This window comes from Argiope bruennichi, chromosome 8 (assembly GCF_947563725.1).
Source record: "Argiope bruennichi chromosome 8, qqArgBrue1.1, whole genome shotgun sequence".
In the NCBI taxonomy this organism is placed as follows: Eukaryota; Metazoa; Arthropoda; class Arachnida; order Araneae; family Araneidae; genus Argiope; species Argiope bruennichi.
In genome coordinates, this window is record NC_079158.1 from 88921826 (window position 1) to 88941129 (window position 19304).

The 19304-nt window shown below is 27.8% G+C and overlaps 1 protein-coding gene across 1 annotated transcript in view; it reads right to left on the bottom strand.

Annotated features, from left to right (window-relative positions):
- The window catches only part of LOC129981306 (cell adhesion molecule Dscam2-like), a 493597-nt gene that overhangs the window by 158738 nt on the left and 315555 nt on the right, over nucleotides 1-19304 (bottom strand). The window lies entirely within an intron of this gene.

Genomic DNA, 19304 nt, shown 5'->3' on the forward strand with positions numbered 1-19304 from the left:
AAACCTTTGTTAAACAGTCATAAATACCCCTATTCTGAGAGTTCGAGTTCAACAAAGACTGCTTTAGGTACAAATTTCTACAAAACAGAGTTGAAACTCTCATTGGCATTTTGCTTCTTTCCGTGTAAAAAAGTTTCAGTATTTAAAACTAAATTTGTGTTTACATATTTTTGACCCTTTGAATCGATTCTTCCGGTTATTTAAATGTTCTCTTTCGGTTTACTGATCATTACTAAAATATTAATATATTGACTTCTAATAAACGTAGAGACAAAAGTAAATCCGTTTTGGATAGCTCAGAGTCTAATCTATCCAATAAAAGAATTTTTTTAAAAAAAATGTGTTTTTTAGCGAAAATTGACTTTTTTAACGTGTTCGAATACCTTAACGTTACAAGTGAGTTATTCTGTGTAAATTCTAGTTATTTTTATTTGTACGTTTTTTTATTCGGCGCAAAACTAAAAACAAACTTTATAATTTGAAGCAAAGCTTCTTAATTTGTAAGTAATTAACCATTACTTACAATATGAGTACTGCTGAATATAGTAAAAGCTTCAAAATGATTAAGATATTTTATGAAATTAGATAATCCTAAAAAAAAAATGCCCCTTTCCTACTATTGCCGATATTTCACAAAAGTCGAATGAAAGAAACAATATTTTTTATTCAAATATTACAAGCTTGAATGATTTAAAGGTTCTTATTGTTTTATTCCATACATATAACAAATAATTTTTATGTAATATTTAGGTGTTATATAAATCAAATACATTTATGTGAAATTTTATCTTTATTTATTTATTTTTTTTACTACTTATTGCTCCAAATACGTTTTGATAAAAATGGCGAACATTGATAATTTTACTTTTTAAGTATATACGAAAGCAAGTTAAAGAACGGGAAATGATGATGAAATATTTAGTTTATATTCATCCTATTCAATTTCACTTCTTTAAGAATGCTTTTAGCATTTCACAATACTTTAGAAACCTTTCGAGTGATAAAAATTCCTATTACCATTTCGTCGCTTGCAGGATAACATTCGTGTATTTTGTCTGTCATGTGGTATTTTTTCCGAGATCGTTAACATACGATTTCGTTAACTAGCAGGTGAAATATTTGGTTGCGCTTTGCTGAACATGACTACTTTAAACAAATAATTTTTTTCTCAATGCCTGATTGATTGTTTAGTAAGCAAAATAGGCAATAGCCTAGGTTCTCCATAACTTCAATTGGCCTAGGCTTTTGATATATTTTGTGGGATTTTCAGAGTTACTTCATTATTTACTTCATTATAATTTGTCCGAATTAATTCAAACTAAATTTAAGTATTGGTCCAGCTTTGGATCATGATTATAACAATTCCAATTCATCATCATTCGAATTATATATTATATTAAAAATTATATATATTATTATTAATATATATAATTAAAAAATATATATTATTTTAAAAATATGATAGTTTTATAATTATATACATAATAATATTGTAATTTTTAAAATCTGATTTTATAATCAAATATTATTCAGATTGTGTTTAAAAATTGCTATTTTTATTACTTTAATTTGTAAAAACTACTATTTAAAATTACTTTAACATATAAATTATCCGTTTTTCATGAATTTATTATCCGTTTCGGATGAGCTGAAACTTATTTTTAAGATTTGAAGAAGGGAAAGCTGATCAAGACACTTCCATCAATTAAGGATCCATTAAAAGAATTAATGCCGATTCATTTATTATGCGTTATTATTTTTTTTTTAAATCCCAATTTATTTCTATCTTATTTGTAATCTTAGAACGAATTTTTAGATCGACAAAAAATGAAGCAGCTTTCCACACGAGGCCATTTATTGGGTGCAATTGCATGTTATCCTTACTTTAGGGAAATCACGTGACCTCAATGAGACAATGGCAAATAGCTGTGCCATTTACCATTGTCCCATTGGGGTCACGTGATGCTCCAGAGGTAGGCGCGACCTTCTATTGCAAGCAGTAATTGGCCTTGTGTGAATTTTGTTTGACCCGAGTCGGTTTAAAGCTCTTTCCACGAGCACTTTTTCAGTTTAAATTTTGGTGCTTATATTATATGTATTCTATGTATTTTCTAGAGATAAATTTTCCATTCAATATTTCATAAAATAATGAAAGTCACATAAGTTCACTGAATCATTTTAAGGAGATTATTTATTAAAAAAAAATGCTAATTCAGGAAGGAACATAGAGTTAGTAATAAGAATGCTAAAAGCAGCCAACATGAGAAGATCGGAAATCTGAAAGAGAAATTTAAATATACGAATTGAAATTTTTTTCTCCTAAAAAAATAAATACAAATCCTATGAATAATAAACTTTTGATACTCCAGCTCAAACTTCAAAAGAAATTATAGTACTGTGCCCCACGTGCAATATAGTGTCTCTCCAGTAGAAGACCTGTTACAGCGTTGTTAGCGACTTCATTTTTCACTAAATGGATTTTTTTTTTAATTTTTTATACCTCTTATTTTAAGTTGCATTAATTGACTTAGAGTAAAATTTTCAACAGAATAATTCTTTCAAAGCGTACCATAAAAAATAACAACATTTACTCAATTAATGTATTGCCTAATATTTTTTTTAGCAAAATGTATTTTTAAATTGTTTCTGAAGAGTTATCCAGTCCCATTACTGAAGCAAGATAACATTTTTACCCTATTTATTTCAAATATCAAAATCTTTTGAGATATATTAAAATAAAAAATTTCCAACAAGTTACTATATACAGTACGCTCACGATTATCAAGTTCGAGAGTATCCAGTTTCCGTACTTTACGGCCTTGTTTTCTTTTATCGTAATTAAATAAGAAAGGCAAGGCTTTGCATTAGTAACATTGTCAAGGTATTGGAAGCGGGTATTTCCTTGGAGCTAAAATTCAGAAAGCTAAATGCAGAAGCATATATTAAGAACTTTTTCAATAACTAAAAACTGCAAGTTTTGACTCTTATCTTAGGATTACCTTTTCATATCTGTATAATCATTGATCAGTAAAAAATAAAATCAGCTTGAGTCAATATTCTTAAGAACTAGGCCAATGATTTACATTAATACTTTGTTTATGTTTTCTGCATTTAAATGAGGCATTACAGAATTTATGTTAAAATGTGAACAATTTATATCCTTTAACTTACTTTTCCTCTAATAAATTCCTGGAACGTGTAGTGCAGAACATAAACACGTATAAACTATCAATACAGAGCTTTCTATTTTAACTCGACACGTTACCGGCAACAACTTGAATGATGCATGGTCCGTGGTCTCGTTCACATTCTACATGGATTGAGATAAATGAAGGGCTTAGTACTCAATAAGAAGTGAGAAAATATAACAGTAAATTTTGGTATAAAAACTTTTCCTTCTAGTATTGGTTTTGCAAAGAAATGAATTCATAGAATTCCAATCTAATCGGCTTTTTTTTTTTTTTATGTTAGCCGGCCTGCCCTTTTGCCACATTTGGCCTGATGCTAGGGAATAAACTGTAGTTAAAAGTCATTCTAATATTACGTGATATGAAAAATAATTTATCGCAAAAACAAATTTATTAAAATTTATCAGCAATTAACATAGTCAGCTGGCTCTGTTCTTCTCAAAATGTTGACTAATTTACATTTTCTTCAACCTTTACAATTAATAGCTCTTATAAATGCAATTATTCCTTAAAATTCTTTATAAAAATTCTTATTTGAACTAATTAAGAATAAATTATTTTTATGAAAATTCCCCGATTATTAAATTTGCACCATTAAAGAATGAAGATGGAAGATAATATTTTTTATATTTTAACGTTCTGCAAAATTATTTTATGTGGAGTAATATTTTCGACAGTTATCGCGCAAAATAGCAAAAATTCAGATTAAATTTTAATTAATTAAAATTTTAATATAATTCTCAAAGATGCATATTCCTATCCTTCCAACTACATATGAGCCAAATCTGATAAGTATATGTCCAACAGTAGCTAGCCTCTAGAGAGTCAGCACAGGCGCACACACACATTCATCTTTATTGTTAATAGAGGTATAATTAATTAAATTCAGTGTATCTTTAAGTTGTTTCACGTAATATTCAATTCTTCATATAATTAAGCTTACGTATATCCAATGTATGAATTTTAAGATGTATTATTTGTACGATTTCTCAGAATTAATAATAAAAGCGAATGCATATGTTTGCATGTAAGACTACTTTTGTTCTTAGCTGACATAGAGCTGTCAAATTTCATTCAAATATACTTTGGTAAACAAGAATGTACACCTGGAAGTAATTTTTTAGCATTCTAATTAATTGAAAATCATGCGAGATTTTAGAATCTATCCATCATAACTTCCAAAATTTTATTGCAAAAAAGGTTTTTTCTACCGCATTAAAATTTTAAAAGATATTAATATTTTTATCGTATTTTGTCATTATTGTGATAATATTTTTTCGCATAATTTTTAATAATATATTACATATTTGTAAAAAAAATCGAGCTATTTTCAATGTGTTTCTCCATATATTAATCGTATGATTTTCTTTAATTGTTGAAAGTTAAAGAAGAAAAAATCTACTTCTGTACTCCTATTATACGCGTAAAATATCTATTATTCTACGAGCACAGTTTGCATGAGGAATTAGAATATAAAATCCCATTACCTCAATTGACGCCATGCAATTTCAAATAGATAATTACTTTTTCAGTGGCACTGTGATATCATGGGATTCAATTCTATTAGGAAGATTCATCCGTGTGATAAACAGAAAGATGTTAGGCTTTTAAAGTAACTGCAGTATCTCGCCCAATTTGAGGTTTAAAATTAGAGAGGAATTTGAATATCAAGTTATGCAAATGAGATTTCATCGAACAATCGATTTCCCCGGTGAACCAGCTGGTCGCTCAAGGCGGTTAATAGTTTTTAAATAAATAATGAAATATATTTGAGGTTTGTAAATATGTGAGCAATTTATATTTTTCCTGACTTGTGCAAATAATTGCCTCTAAAATACCCAAGTGTCCATAGTATATACTTATTTCAACCACGTACTGCATTTAATGTCAGCATAAATAAAAAAAAAGATATATAGCATTGAAGAAAAATTGAAAATTTACGTGAATTTCCTCCGAGAGCTTGGCCTTTAATTTCGAATTTAATCCATTACGATAAATCTATGTCTGGAACGAGGGCATAAGAAAGCAGGTGCACATATTTTCTATGTAATGGCCTCTCTAATAAATTGGGAGTAAGCCTAGAAGAGTAATCGATAAGACCTGTTCTAAAATTACTTAATTCTATACGTCGAGAAATCAGAATGGCAAAATGTAATCTCGCAATGCAAACTCCACTGCGGAGACTTAACAGTCGCACTTTAATGGCTCTCCTCAATCTTCCACTTAATCCTTTGCCATTACGAAACGTCTTTTAGACAATCCATCAAGAGCGAACACAAAGCTTTTAGTAAAACACACATCTCAAGTATAATAGTCCGATAAAAACCAGCTAAAAAGTTCCCTGCATTAAGTTGCTAATTATCCAGTGCGAGGGACTGCTTCATGCATTAGTCAATATTGACATCGCGATTTAGTCTTTTCCTTTATGGGTGTAGTCATTTAATATGCTTAAAAGATTAAGTCATCCAAGGTAGTAGTTTTAATCCTTTTTACATAATATGGCCAGCTTCTCGAGTGGAATATTTGCAATGTTATCAGAAATAGCTGGAATTATTTGATGCAATTAGCATTAAAATTTAGATGAGTTAAAGAAATAGTTGATTCCTTCTGGATTAAATGTGATCAATAATTATTGAAATAAGCACTCATTTGTAGAATACTTTTAAGCTGGTGTTTTATTTTGGTTTACTTATCTATCTTAATGGTGGTAAAATACAATAATCCTTGTGAAAGAATAATTCATAAAAAAATATTTTCATTTATATGAAATACTTTGCTCCTTTAAAGATTTTCGATAATATATAAAAACGATTTGAATTTAATTTTAAAATATATTCTTGAAAGCTAGGATACTGCTTCGATAAAATTAATTAACACGATTTTGTTTTATCAAAGATACTGTTTGGGAATCAGAATTACAAAATGTAATCTTGCATTCTATTATTAAGGCTCACTGCTTGGAAATCAAAACGGCAAAAAGCGATCCTTCAATCCGTAGTATTATTAAATCATATTGTTATATTTAGACACACTGTTTGAAAACCAGAATTACAAAATGTAATCTTGCGTTGCAAGTTGCAAGCTATTCTATTATTAAAGCCCATTGTTTGAAAATCAGAATGGCAAAAAGGGATCTTTCAAATCAAACTATCGTGTTGTTTTATTAATGCGTACTGTTTGGGAATTTCGTTGTTCAAAGTAATCTTTGACACAGGCTATTGAATCTAGAACAATAAATTTGGCACATACACCTTTCTTAGGTAGTATCTTTCTTTTTATACTAAGAAAAGGATTTCAACATTTTCATTAGCTTTCTAATTAATCAAAAGTTATGGTTTTTATCAGCATAAAAAGAATTTGTAACTTCTGATTATACTATTTCAGAAAAAAAAAAATATTTATATACCACTTCGAAACTGAAAATTAAACTTTTGACTGATGTCGGTTTTATTTCCAAGTACCGCTTTTATTTAATTTCAGTAATTTTCAATTCAATTTCTAGCATAATTTTTGCAGTTGTAAGGAAATTCAATTCAATATTATGTTTCATCTAGGCTTTCACTCGTATTTTTTATCAATTTTTAAATTATGACAAATGAATTGACGTTTTTCTTGGATGCTAATTCTAAAACAAAATGTTCATTTTCATCATTAAGACAATAATACTTTTATGTTCATATTCTTGCTATATATTCTGCGATGTGAAAATCTTTATACTGAAAGTGAACAACGGCTAAGGCAATTTGGAGAGAAAAAGGCGTAACAGACAAAAAAAATGTATGCCACGATGCTTTAGATAAAAGATAAAGTGTTAAAGTTTATATATATATATATATAAAATTAAACCAAGATCAAAGATATATATATATATATATATATATATATATATATATATATATATATATATATATATATATCTATATCTTTGATCTTGGTTTAATTTTGAACAAAACAGCAAAATTATCAGATCGTTAAATGAGTAGAGAAAATATTTTCTTGAAAGATATGATATTATTCTGATGTTTGCTTTGCTTTGCGAAAAAAAAACCAATATATTCGTTACCCCTCGCTAAACACATATTTGCTTTGTAATTTGGCGGATTCAACAAAAAAGATCAAGCATTTCGGCATCTCGGCATTTCAAAGAACATAATTCGAAAATGATTAAATTTGCTATTGTAAAGCCGACGATAGAATCTGGAAAATGAGTTTAAGTCAGATATTTATTTTGATTTCTATTTATTCCCTCAAAAGTGGAACGAAAAATAACTAACCGAAAGACTTGGAATTTTATCTTGATTTATATCTCAGGTACATTTGTTATTACTATTCCAAATATTCAGGAAATTAGAAAGAAGTATAATCAACATCTTATTTACGAATTCTAAAGGGATAAGAATGCAAGAATAATGAATTCCTGTTTGATTCGAGGAATCTTATGCATCCTAATCATAATTAAATGGAATTTAGATTTCAATTCCAATCGTTACATGATTAACATTAGAACATTATATTTATTTAAAAGTATTAAGAATATTTTCGCTTTATTAAGAGATTTTGTAAAGAGTTGTAAAGTCTCGGAAAAGGCAGAGAAGAATTCGGAACTCTGTAACTTTAAATTTGTCGAATACGAAATCTTATTGTCTGAAATCAAAGTTTTTCAACCTTAATGTTTTTGGTGTTCTCTAAAATTAAAGATTTAGAAATGATGAGATTTCCTACAAAGAAAAGAGCCTTATTTAAAATGCCAAAATAAGTGTCGAAATGCAATATGAATTGGATTTTAGACAATATTGGTGGTCATTATAAGCTATGGAAAAGGATTGCTTCATGCACGAAATAATACATTATGTTTCATTAAAAAACCACGAAACAATAATTCATTATATTTCCCTGATCTAAAATCTACGTTTCAATCCAAGATTGTCAAGTTTGGACGATTTTACTCAGCAGAGGGGTGACACACATTGAGTAAAATCGGCACATGGTCTCTTTGTTAGTCCTTGAACTTCATTCTGTTCATTTCACATTCATATTTTTCACATACATTTTCTTTCAGTTCTTTTTTAACCACTTGACATTTTAAACCATACTATTTTACTTTAATTCGAAACTTGCGAATTTCTTGCTTATAGGGCTAGCTAAATTTTGTGAGTCATTCGCGATAGTTTTAAAACATAATTCCGTTGATAATCATGGTTAATTGTTTACGAAACCCAATTCAAGAAAATCATATTTCTTCTCAACTCTATTTCCAACAAAGGAATATTTTCTGCCGCAAGCGCAAAAGCACGTAGCTTTTTCGTATTTTAAGAAAAAAAGTTTTAAAACTTGAAATTTAGTTAATAATTACTTAAGCTTGTTAATAATATTTGTAGGATATTTTATATCACTTCTTAATCAGAATACCTAAAAGGAAATATCGAGGAGTTATCTTAATATATTTAACGCCTCATTTTGAAACTGAATGAGAATGTTGTGAGACAAATTTTGTAATTTTGATCTATGATTAAATGACGAAAATGAAAATTTCATAATCTAAACTCCCCCAACATATCAACAGGTGGACTCTTAAACCTTGACATGGTATTAACAACATTTGTCCTGTTTTATTCATCTTCTCAGCTTAACGATCATATTCCCACAAATTCCACGAGTTTTACACATGTTTTTATCTTGTTTACCTACACATATAAGAATTTCTGAAAATATTTCTGTTATCCTTCATTTTCAAAAACATTCTATATTCTAGTTTGGAACACAGTACCCTCAGAACTAGAAAATAAATGAGAAAATAAATCGCCGATTAATGATAAATAAAAGAATGTTTTAAATATAATTGAAGAAGAGTATGGCAAGAACGGGATTCAAAATGCTTTTGAATTTATGCAATCAATATTTATGCTCACGAAATTTTTAAAAGAAACTGCATTTCCTTCTTCAATAATAATGCTTATAAAAATAAGCTTACTTATTCTGCATTTATTTTTTAGAAAGAACAAAATTCAGTTTGAAAAATTGAATTTCATTTCATTCCAGAAGGTGGAATTTTATTTTCATTATTTTCTTTGCTTCTCTTATTATCTTTTAATATTCAAATCATGAGACAAGGAAAAAACACACACGATAGGAGTAAAAAGATTTCTTATCTCATCATCATCACGAAAAACATTCCCATCTAGTACTACAGGAATATATTTCGTTTGATTTGTAATTTTTTTTATTAAAATTATTTATAAAATATACAAATTCAATTTCTAAGGATTACACTTTTTATTGGTATATACGGCGATTTATATTATCTTCTTTCTGAATGAAAATGCAAAGACTCAAAGCAAATTTTCAAAAAGTAACAGAACATTTCTACTCTAAATGTTTGCAAAATTCAAACGAGTCATCAAAATTGCTGCTACTTACAAAAAGGCATTTTCTCTACCTTTATCACTAATATTATCATTAAAATACCAAGTAAAACATCACTCAACTACCTCGTATTGTGACGCTTTCCAATAATTTAATGCTCGTAACAATACTTTATGGTAAAATAATATTATCATATAATCATATTTTATAGTAATTTTTTTTCTCTTGCATATATTGAAAATTCACGCAGCCTAATAGTTTCTACAAAACCTGACAACGGTCCATGTTCGATTACTGAATAGGTCATTTGCGCCCTATATAACTAAAATATCCTAAATAATTATTAACCCTTTCAGCAGCAAGTGTTAATATACATTCGCAGATAAGACTTCATTCCCTTTTGGGTAAATAAATCTAACCATTACATGTTATCATAGAAATAACTGTTTTTACATGGAATTTAAAATTTTAATCATGAAAAAAATTGGGACAAAAGGGTTAAAAAGAAATTATGTTCTATCCTCCATGATTGGATAAAGAATGAAAATCTCTTCATTTCAGTGTGCTTTTAATTTTAAGTAATTTTTTGAACAACATTTTTTTCAAAAATTTTTTTTAATTTATCCAACTTTGAAAGAAGATATCAAAAAATTTTAGTGTTTCTTTATTTGTAAATCTTAATTCAGCAGAATAAGTTTCTACTGAAAAAAAAATGTATTAAATGTATTGATAAAATTATTCTGCTACATAAATTTATATAAATATATGAACATATTTATATTTATTGACATGGTGTTTAGTAAAAAGAAAATGCAATTATGTTTTAAACGTTTACAAAATTGGAAAATATTTTTTAAAAGTTAACGAATTTATTTTCCTTTAGTTTTTTCTTCTAATCAAAAAAATTTTCCTTGTAAATGAGCTTTCACTTTGTTTGCTTTCAAGTTAGTGTTTCTTTCATAAAGTTACTCTTTCTTTCAATAGTATAAGCTTCCTTCTAATTTTTTTTCCTCTTATCATTTAGTAACTGAATTTAGAAAAATAGTCAGCCTATGTATGTTAGACAATTATTTTCGACAATCTACTCTCATGTATAATACGAATTACCAATATCATGTGTCATAACATTTTCTATACATAATGTCAACAGTATCAAAAGCATGTATTTGAAAAATAATTTTGATTTTAGTTTATATGAGAGAGTTACTGAGTATTTTTCGAATCGATATTTTCAACCTATTTTTATCCGTTACAAATCTGATTCAAAGATATTTTTCTTATGCTGCAATATAGAAAGCCGACTACGACACAAATAAAAAAATGATGTTTTCAATAAATTTTCTTAATTCGTTTTTTCTTGAAAGTGTTTTTTTTTTTTTTATCTGGGAGGAAAATTGAGTTTTATATTTCTCTTAACAGTTATTTTTAGATATATAATGAAAGTAAATGTAGAAACCTTGGAACTATATTTCATGGAAAAGAAACAGCCAAGGAAATAGCTGAAATTGAAATCAAATAAAAAACGGCATTTCACAATTTTTATGATTTTAAGAAAGCATTTTTTAAACTAGTGATCTCAGATGACAAGCTGGTTCACTGACAATTTTGGTTATATTTGATTTCAAATAAATATTTTTTTATATATTGTTACGAATCTGTGATGCGGCTTCCCAGCATAGTTGGTTCCATAGGAGGTCTCAGAACTTGGCGACAAACTTGGCGACCATTTAGCGACTTTGGCGCCAAAATAGATTATACCCGAAACATCGAGAGTTTTCCCGATCCGTCCATTAGGAACCGAGATAAGCCTCGAACGTTCCTGATTGGTTGAGAGGTTTCTAGCCTTGCCTCATGAGACCTATAAAAGGAGCTGCAGCTGCCGGGGAGTAGTTGTGAATTGAAGAGTCGTAGTCGGAAGCGACAGAGAAGAGTAGTCGGAATCGACGGTCAAGAACTGGTAATCCAGGGATTAGCGGAGCAGCAACAGAGTCAAGCTAATGCTGAACTAAACTGTGCGCTACTGTCTGCAGTAGAGTCTTGTTGTGTGCTGCTGTTTGCACGTCTCGGCTGAAGATAATCGTTTTCTGTGTGTCTTCGTGTAAATAAATGTCGTTGTTTCATTTTCTACTGCCACCTGCTGATGGAGTGTTCTCCACACCATATAACTCCCACTATCCAAACGAACCCCGGAAATTTCGTGACAATATCATATTTATGATTCACCAAATTGTTTGACATTAAACGCGTATTACTTTAACTGTATTTGTTAAGTTCTGTTTAACGCGTACATGAACATTTCTGATCGAGACAGTCCCATAACATTATAGCCCTATTAAAAACGTAAATATACAGTTCATCTACCTTCTAAATTTCGCGATAATGTACAAAATCCATCATCTTTAGCTCTCAACAGTAAAGAAAATCACATGATTAAGTGTTTGATGAGACATTGTAAATTATTCAAACCTTTAGTGCAACGATTTAGTCTATTGTTGGAAGTCAAACAAAAGAAAAAAAAAGTTAAAAATTGCTAAAATTCACACATTTATTAAATTGGTTTCTTTCAAAAGGTAATTTTTAAAATTTGCAGGGGTGTATAATTTATTTGTGTGAAATAATATATTTGGGGGTTATAGCGAAAAGACTGTAACGTTCAGCTTACTTTTCATTTAATTTAAATTATACTTAAAATTTCTAAAAAGTCTCTCCTAAGTGCTTATTCCATCCATTTTTAATTTTTTAAAATATATATAAATTTGCAGAATTCGGTAAATAAACCAAACTGTCTGATCTGTACAGAGCCAACAAGCACACATACACATTCGTTACACACTTTACACACACTTTATTATCAAAAGAGAATATTATTCAAAATTACAAATCAAACAACTAAAATGGAAAATGGTACAAAGTCGTGAGAATACCTTAGTGACATAGCAAATTTCGATCACAGAATCACTCTTCTCGACGTTTGTATAAAAAGTAAAAATCTCCTTACTATAGTGTTTATGTTACTTCCACAAAAACATAACTACAGCAGAAGCTACTTCAAAAAAGATTTAAAATCGACGGAATCTGTAAGAATATATAAAGATTTTAGAGTCTCCAATAATCTGAGTCGTGTCTCATAGTTCAACTCTACCATGTAAATAAGTATCTCAATCTGTATCTTATACTAATAATACAGATAAATATGTGCGCATATTCTGCTCTACATTCCAGACAATTTGGCATAAGCATACAAATATTAGCACATATATAATTTGGAATGCGAAAATGCGTATCCCGAAGTGATGTCTTTTTCGATATTTTAATCTGAATTATAATTAATTAAAAATTAAACCCTAATTTTGGCATTTTCCGCGATGTCTCCTAAAAATATCACTAAACAAAAATAAACTTTTTTAATAAACCCAATTTTTTATATTCTTAAAAATATTTTTTGGCTAATTTTCAATAATGAATTCCTGCAATAACATTGTCACAGTGAAATTTTACCCTTTTTCATAGTTTCATCAAATGTTATTGAATCACTTGATTTTTCCTCCATTGTTAGAAAGAAGTTAAGAAAGAAGGATTCTATTTAATATGCGTGTATTTACGAGACAAATAAAAAAGGGAAGTTACATACCACGATATTTTTTAAAAAATTATAGTAACCAGATATTTGCGTTTTTAATAACACTATGAGGTTTTGAGACTATCTCCCCGAGAAAAAGTCGTATACACAATAAATCGATCTTAAAATAAGATTTTAATGTCAAACTATCCCTGGTTATTATGGACAGTAATTTATATCTAAAGATTTATATAAAAACAAATATAACAAATATTCCAGGTAAACTAGTTTGGCACCTGAGTCGACTAGTATTGAATGTAGTTACATTTAATGATATGATGTTTAATAAGAAATAATACATTAAGTTTTGCTCAATTTTAGAATCGTCAGTTTTTCGAAAATTTCCCATTTTAGTTAGCTTTTATTTCTTTCTCCATCCTTCAAATCTAATTTATCTTCTGATTAAGAAATTTTTCCTTATAAGTTAGTTATGAATTTTTATTAGCTTTTTTAATGTCAATAAAAATATTTTAGCTCTTAAGGTGAAGATTGGATTAGGGGTTAAGTTTTAATGGCACAAAAGCCAATTCTGGCCATACTGCGCCAAGCACATGAGAAGAGGTAATTGACAATTTCAGCAACCCATTCTTATCTATAATGCAAAGTGATTACAGATAATTTCTCTTCCTTTTCACGAAATGTAACGTTTCATAGTAATTTCTATAATAATATGAACTGAAAAACACGTATTATAAAAATACATTTGATTTTTATTAATATAGAATTGTCAATGCAATTAGTATTTACCTTATAGACATTTTTAACTTATTTATATTTTATGCATCAAATTTTATTAAAATTTTCATCCGCTACTGTGTAGAAATCGATGCCACATGAATTAATAAACGGCATTTTTATTGAGGTTTTTTCATTATTGTTTTCCCCTCCGAAAACACTTTTTAGCGGAGAAAAATAAAGCCTTTTATTACCATTAAAAGTTATTTTTAGATATCTATTAGGAATAGAAGCACGTAAAGACATTCATAAAAAGGAAACGATTAAAATTAAAGACCAATGAATAACTCCTTTTAGAAATTTTTAAACAATGCTTTTCAAAATGACCTTTTTTAACTAATATTATTCCCAAATGTAGATAAAAAAATAAAAATAGGTACTATTATATTAGTAAGTCAAAAGAATCATTTAATGGCAGGCTAACTGGGACAGTGAATTTTATTTCAAATTTTGCAGTAAATATCATCCAATCAGAAAGCATCCCAATACTTTACAATATTCATTTTTTACTTCTTTTTTATTGGAAGGAACAAAATGGGAATTTGAGCACAGATATGTTTTCCTTTAATTGAATTTTAATAAACATCCATTATTGCAAAACATAATCTAAAATAAACAAATAAAAAACGGCGAATATTAGTCGGCTTAATAACATTTTTAATCCCACACTGAACAATGATATATAATAGCAGTAAGTAAAATTATTTTTACTTACTCATATGCGTTGTACAGAGAAATAAAAAAAATGTGAATTCGAACACGAGATTTTGACAAATTTCCATGTTTTAGATCTCCCTAAGTTCGAAAAACACATTTTTGGAAAATGTTCGTCTGTCTGTGACAAAGATAATTCAAAAACGTTTTGGGCTGGACGGCTGAAATTTGATATATAGGCTTTAAAACATATTTGGAGGTATTGTGAGTAAAATCTCAAAAGTCCGTTTGCTCGATTCTTTTAACACAATAACTACAAAAGGAAGGGATGTAGATAGATAAGATTTGGCACATAGATTTAACATCTATAGAATAGACACCTATCAAATTTTGAGACAGGAAAACCAACAACACATTGACTCTCTGTCGTTCTGCACTTTCAGAATCATGTGAAATTGATCATTCAAAAATCCACTGACTTAAATTTATCATATCTGGTATGGGATTTTGTGACAAGTGCAGTTTTGTGTCAAATCTTTGCCTCAATCAATTGAGAAAAACGAGTGTAACGAGCAAATTCGGTTCCGCTTGTTAGATATTAGTCGCCAAAACAACTCGCCGAGAATCATACGATAAATTCAGTAAAAAGGTTAAATTCAAGCAAAAACTTAATATTCTATAATTATTGTATGCCTTTCTATGATAATACATCCTTATTAAAGAGTATGCGAAAAAGTTGTTTGTTCCATTGTTCTTTTTTGTAATTAGCTTTGTATAATTAATCAAATATTCGCATTTTGAGTTAAATAATTAAAATAAAACAAATAATGGCTATTTTGATGAATTAAAATTTGTCATTTAACTAAATTTAACGGAGCAATTATTGAAGTTCAGTTATATTATAATTGATGATATATTATGTTTTACCGGTATCATTACATAATAATTGTCGATAATTAAACTAATTCATTTCTAGAAATATACAATTTTGGAATAGTTATGAAATGAATTAATAACTAAATGAAATAACTAAAATCCATCAGAAAAAAATAACTCCGGCTATTAAATAACAGGACTATCTCTAAAAAATGTTAAGTAAATTAGTAAAAAAAAGGAAAATTTCCATCTAAAACGCGCCTTCCTTGAATTGATTTATATAAAAAATATAATCTTGTTTACTACTTTTCACTGGGAGACGTTTACACCTATCGAGCGAACGTGGATATCGGAACTAACGATTTTATTTGCTGCTTGAAATGTACAGACGGCCATTTGGTGAAAAGAAAACCTATAAAGAAGTCCTGTCACTTTCAGTAAACAAGGGGTGGTACAAGCCACGCCTTTTGTATGGCTGTATCCATTCACGCGTGAATCGTACAACTCCTAAACGTCTTTAGAAGTCGAACTTGTATTTACTTCAACAACTCCCCCTGAAAGAGAAACTAGAATGGCAAGTATTATTTAGGTTAAGAAGTGAGCTCAGTAAATATATTACTCAATATATTGCTTTTGCTGATATGGAATTGAATAAAACAAACTACTGAAATCATAATTTAATAACTAATTCTGAGATGTAATAAATATTTAACACTACAACATTATTTTTATTTGTTCTTACAAGTAGAAATAACAAGAGAGAATGAAATATTTATTACTGAATTTCTGAAAAGCAATGCCTTCGCTTTCCAGTAATCTTTTGTTAGGAATTAAATTTGGAAACCGACTAATTTAATGTAAAATAACCCTTGAGTAATTATATAAAAATAAAGAAATTAAAAAAATGGACAAACTAAATGATTTTATTATGCGAATTTCAAAACAAAATCTATCTTCTTTCTGGAAAAATGAAAATTATCTTTAAAAAATGAAAATAATTCCTTTTCTTAATTAGTAAATATTAATTAAAAAGCTAAGAATTTTGTTTTATAATAACAGTTTCAGAAAAAGTTAGTATTAAGCACCGCTTATTCTTAATTCTAAGGTTCATTCTACATATTTTTATTAGAAAATAAAACCTATAGTTAATATGTTATTTCTTAAATTTCTATTCCATCTTTCAAAAATGATAAATCTACAACGATCTTTTTTAAAAGAGAAATCAAAACGTTGTTTTTAACTAAGAAGAAAAGCAATCATACTATTAATATAAGGAACCGAATGTAGAAATTTTATAAACAGAATGTACAATGCAATGTATGGAATTTTAGCATAAAGAAGTTTTGCCTTAAATATAATACAAAATCTAAAATTTTTAATCATTTTTTAAATTCTTTTGAGACTAAATGACCAGCAGCATATTGGCTTTCGTGATTATGAAATGCTACCATGCACTGCATATAATTAAAATTTTCTCTGATTATTTAAATATGACTGAAAATGCGAATTTAACGGAATCTGTTTGTTAAATATTACTAAGAATGAGAATTAAAAAGTGTATGTAATACGAAAAAAACTGGAAATAGGAATCTTACTTCGGAGTTAATTTCCAAAGTAAGTAATTTTTCGATTTTTTTTTTAAAGTTTTAATTTTTACATTAAAATAAATCACGGAAACGGATGCTTTGATAGAAAAAAAGTCGAAGTGGATTTCCTCATAGCTACAAAAGCAATTTTTGCAAATTGTGTATTAAATTAAATTTTTGAAAAATTATTGAAATTGGAAAAGACTAAAGAAAATAAAACCCATATCATTAAAAATCACTTTTTTTTTAAGTTTCAGATACCATCTGTATAATATTATCCTTGAACTACAAAGCTGATAGGTGAATAGAACTTCTTTAATTTTCGATTAATTGACATATTTGGAAATTTTATACCTCAACAGTTGATATTTACCTTTTAGAGAGCAAGTGTACCAAATTCTATCAAAATATATTAAATTTTGTAAATTTATATTTAAAATATCTGTATGCAAACATTTATCATTGTTTATGGAAATAAAAATCCAATGCTTTATTTTACCTAGAAATTTTTATAAGTGCGTAAGGGACAAAAGGGAAGATTTATTGAAATATTTGGACATGAAAAGGTATCATTCGATTAATATATCGAACCTGATGAAATATGTTAAATTTTAACATATTACATCAAGCACTAATTTATTCAAGTATAAAACGAAATTTTATTGTTATTATTCTGCATAGTTTATATACCTCTGGTATAAAATTATAAATCTGGTATAAAGTAACTGGTAGTTCTTGTATAAGTTAAGAAGAAAATTATGGAAAAAAAAACCCAATAATTATTTCTTTTTAATTATAACTAAGTTCATTTATAAAAATTAAATGCAATTTTTTCATTAATTATGGTTTAGCTACTTTTTTTAACATTGAAAAAAATAATGATAAAGAATTGCTAGAGAAACTATTATGGTTTCAATTTCATCAGAGATATTTTTATGATTTCAATAGAAAAAGAAAGGTAACGATTAAAAAAAAAACTTTGTTAAAAGTCTTAAAACCACCGGGCTTTTAAGACTTTTCCATTAACCTCTAAACTCCTTCTATTCACCTCCCCCCCCAAAAAAAATTGCGAAATAGGCAGGTCAACTAAAAGAAAGTATAAGGTTAATTAAAAGTTTTGTTTCTTAAATTCATAGAAGAATTTAATAAGTGAAAATTTTATTAACTTCTCTCTTCTCTTCTTTTCTAATTTATTTTGCCCTAAAGATGTAAGACTTGACGTAAAAGACAGAAGAATAACAAAATCTCATAAATATTGATGAAGATGGGTGACATACAAGACCCAAGCCCACAAGAAGAGGGTTCTTGCAACTTTGATAATTTTCTTCTCAAAATCAGTCGCTGTCGAAAATGCAGTTTAAGAAAACACATTAAAATTTTGAGAAAAATATGCAAAGAACGATTGAGATTTTTTTCTTTCTTTCTCTATAGATAGAACTCCTTTGCCATACCTTTACATATTCGGAAGTTAAAAGAAAAGATACAAGATTCGGATGGGGTTTTCCTAGTAATAATAGCTACAATTTTCAGTAATTTCGCGCTGTTAATATAAACAGTACGTAGCCTAGTAAAGCTAAGCAGGAAAACAACAACAACAACAACAAAAAAAAAACCATTACAATTAAAAAACTGTTTTCGATAAAAGAATCTGAATTGCCAATTTTTACCGTATTTAAAATTTAAACGTAAAAATTGTTTATAAAATTTGTTACTTCTATTGTTATTATATCTCGCTTCATGTCATCCTCCTTATTACTTGATATATACTATACTTATATCCTCCTTATACTTGATATATATATATATATATATATATATATATATATATATATATATATATATATATATATATATATATATATATATATATATATATATATATATATATATATATATATATAGGTAGATTGTAGCAAAATTGTACATTTTTTATTATGCTATCATAATTTCTTAAGTATCATATTGCATTGATACTTACAAGAAAATATTATATTTAGTATGTATTAATATTTCTAAATTAAATAGTTTAATACTATTTCATAAAACTGCCTATTTTTTTACTTTTTTCAAAAAAAATCTATTTTTCTTGTTAAAAAAATCAATCTAACATAATTTAAATTATTAAGCAATTCCATTTTTTCACAGTTTAAATCTGTAATGCAACAATTTAGGCTAAAAACAAATTTCTGAAAGAGATCGATCTTTATCCTCACCAAATACTTCATCACAACTAAGAAATGAAATTTTTTCAAACTAAACTAAATTAACTAGTTGGCCGGTGTT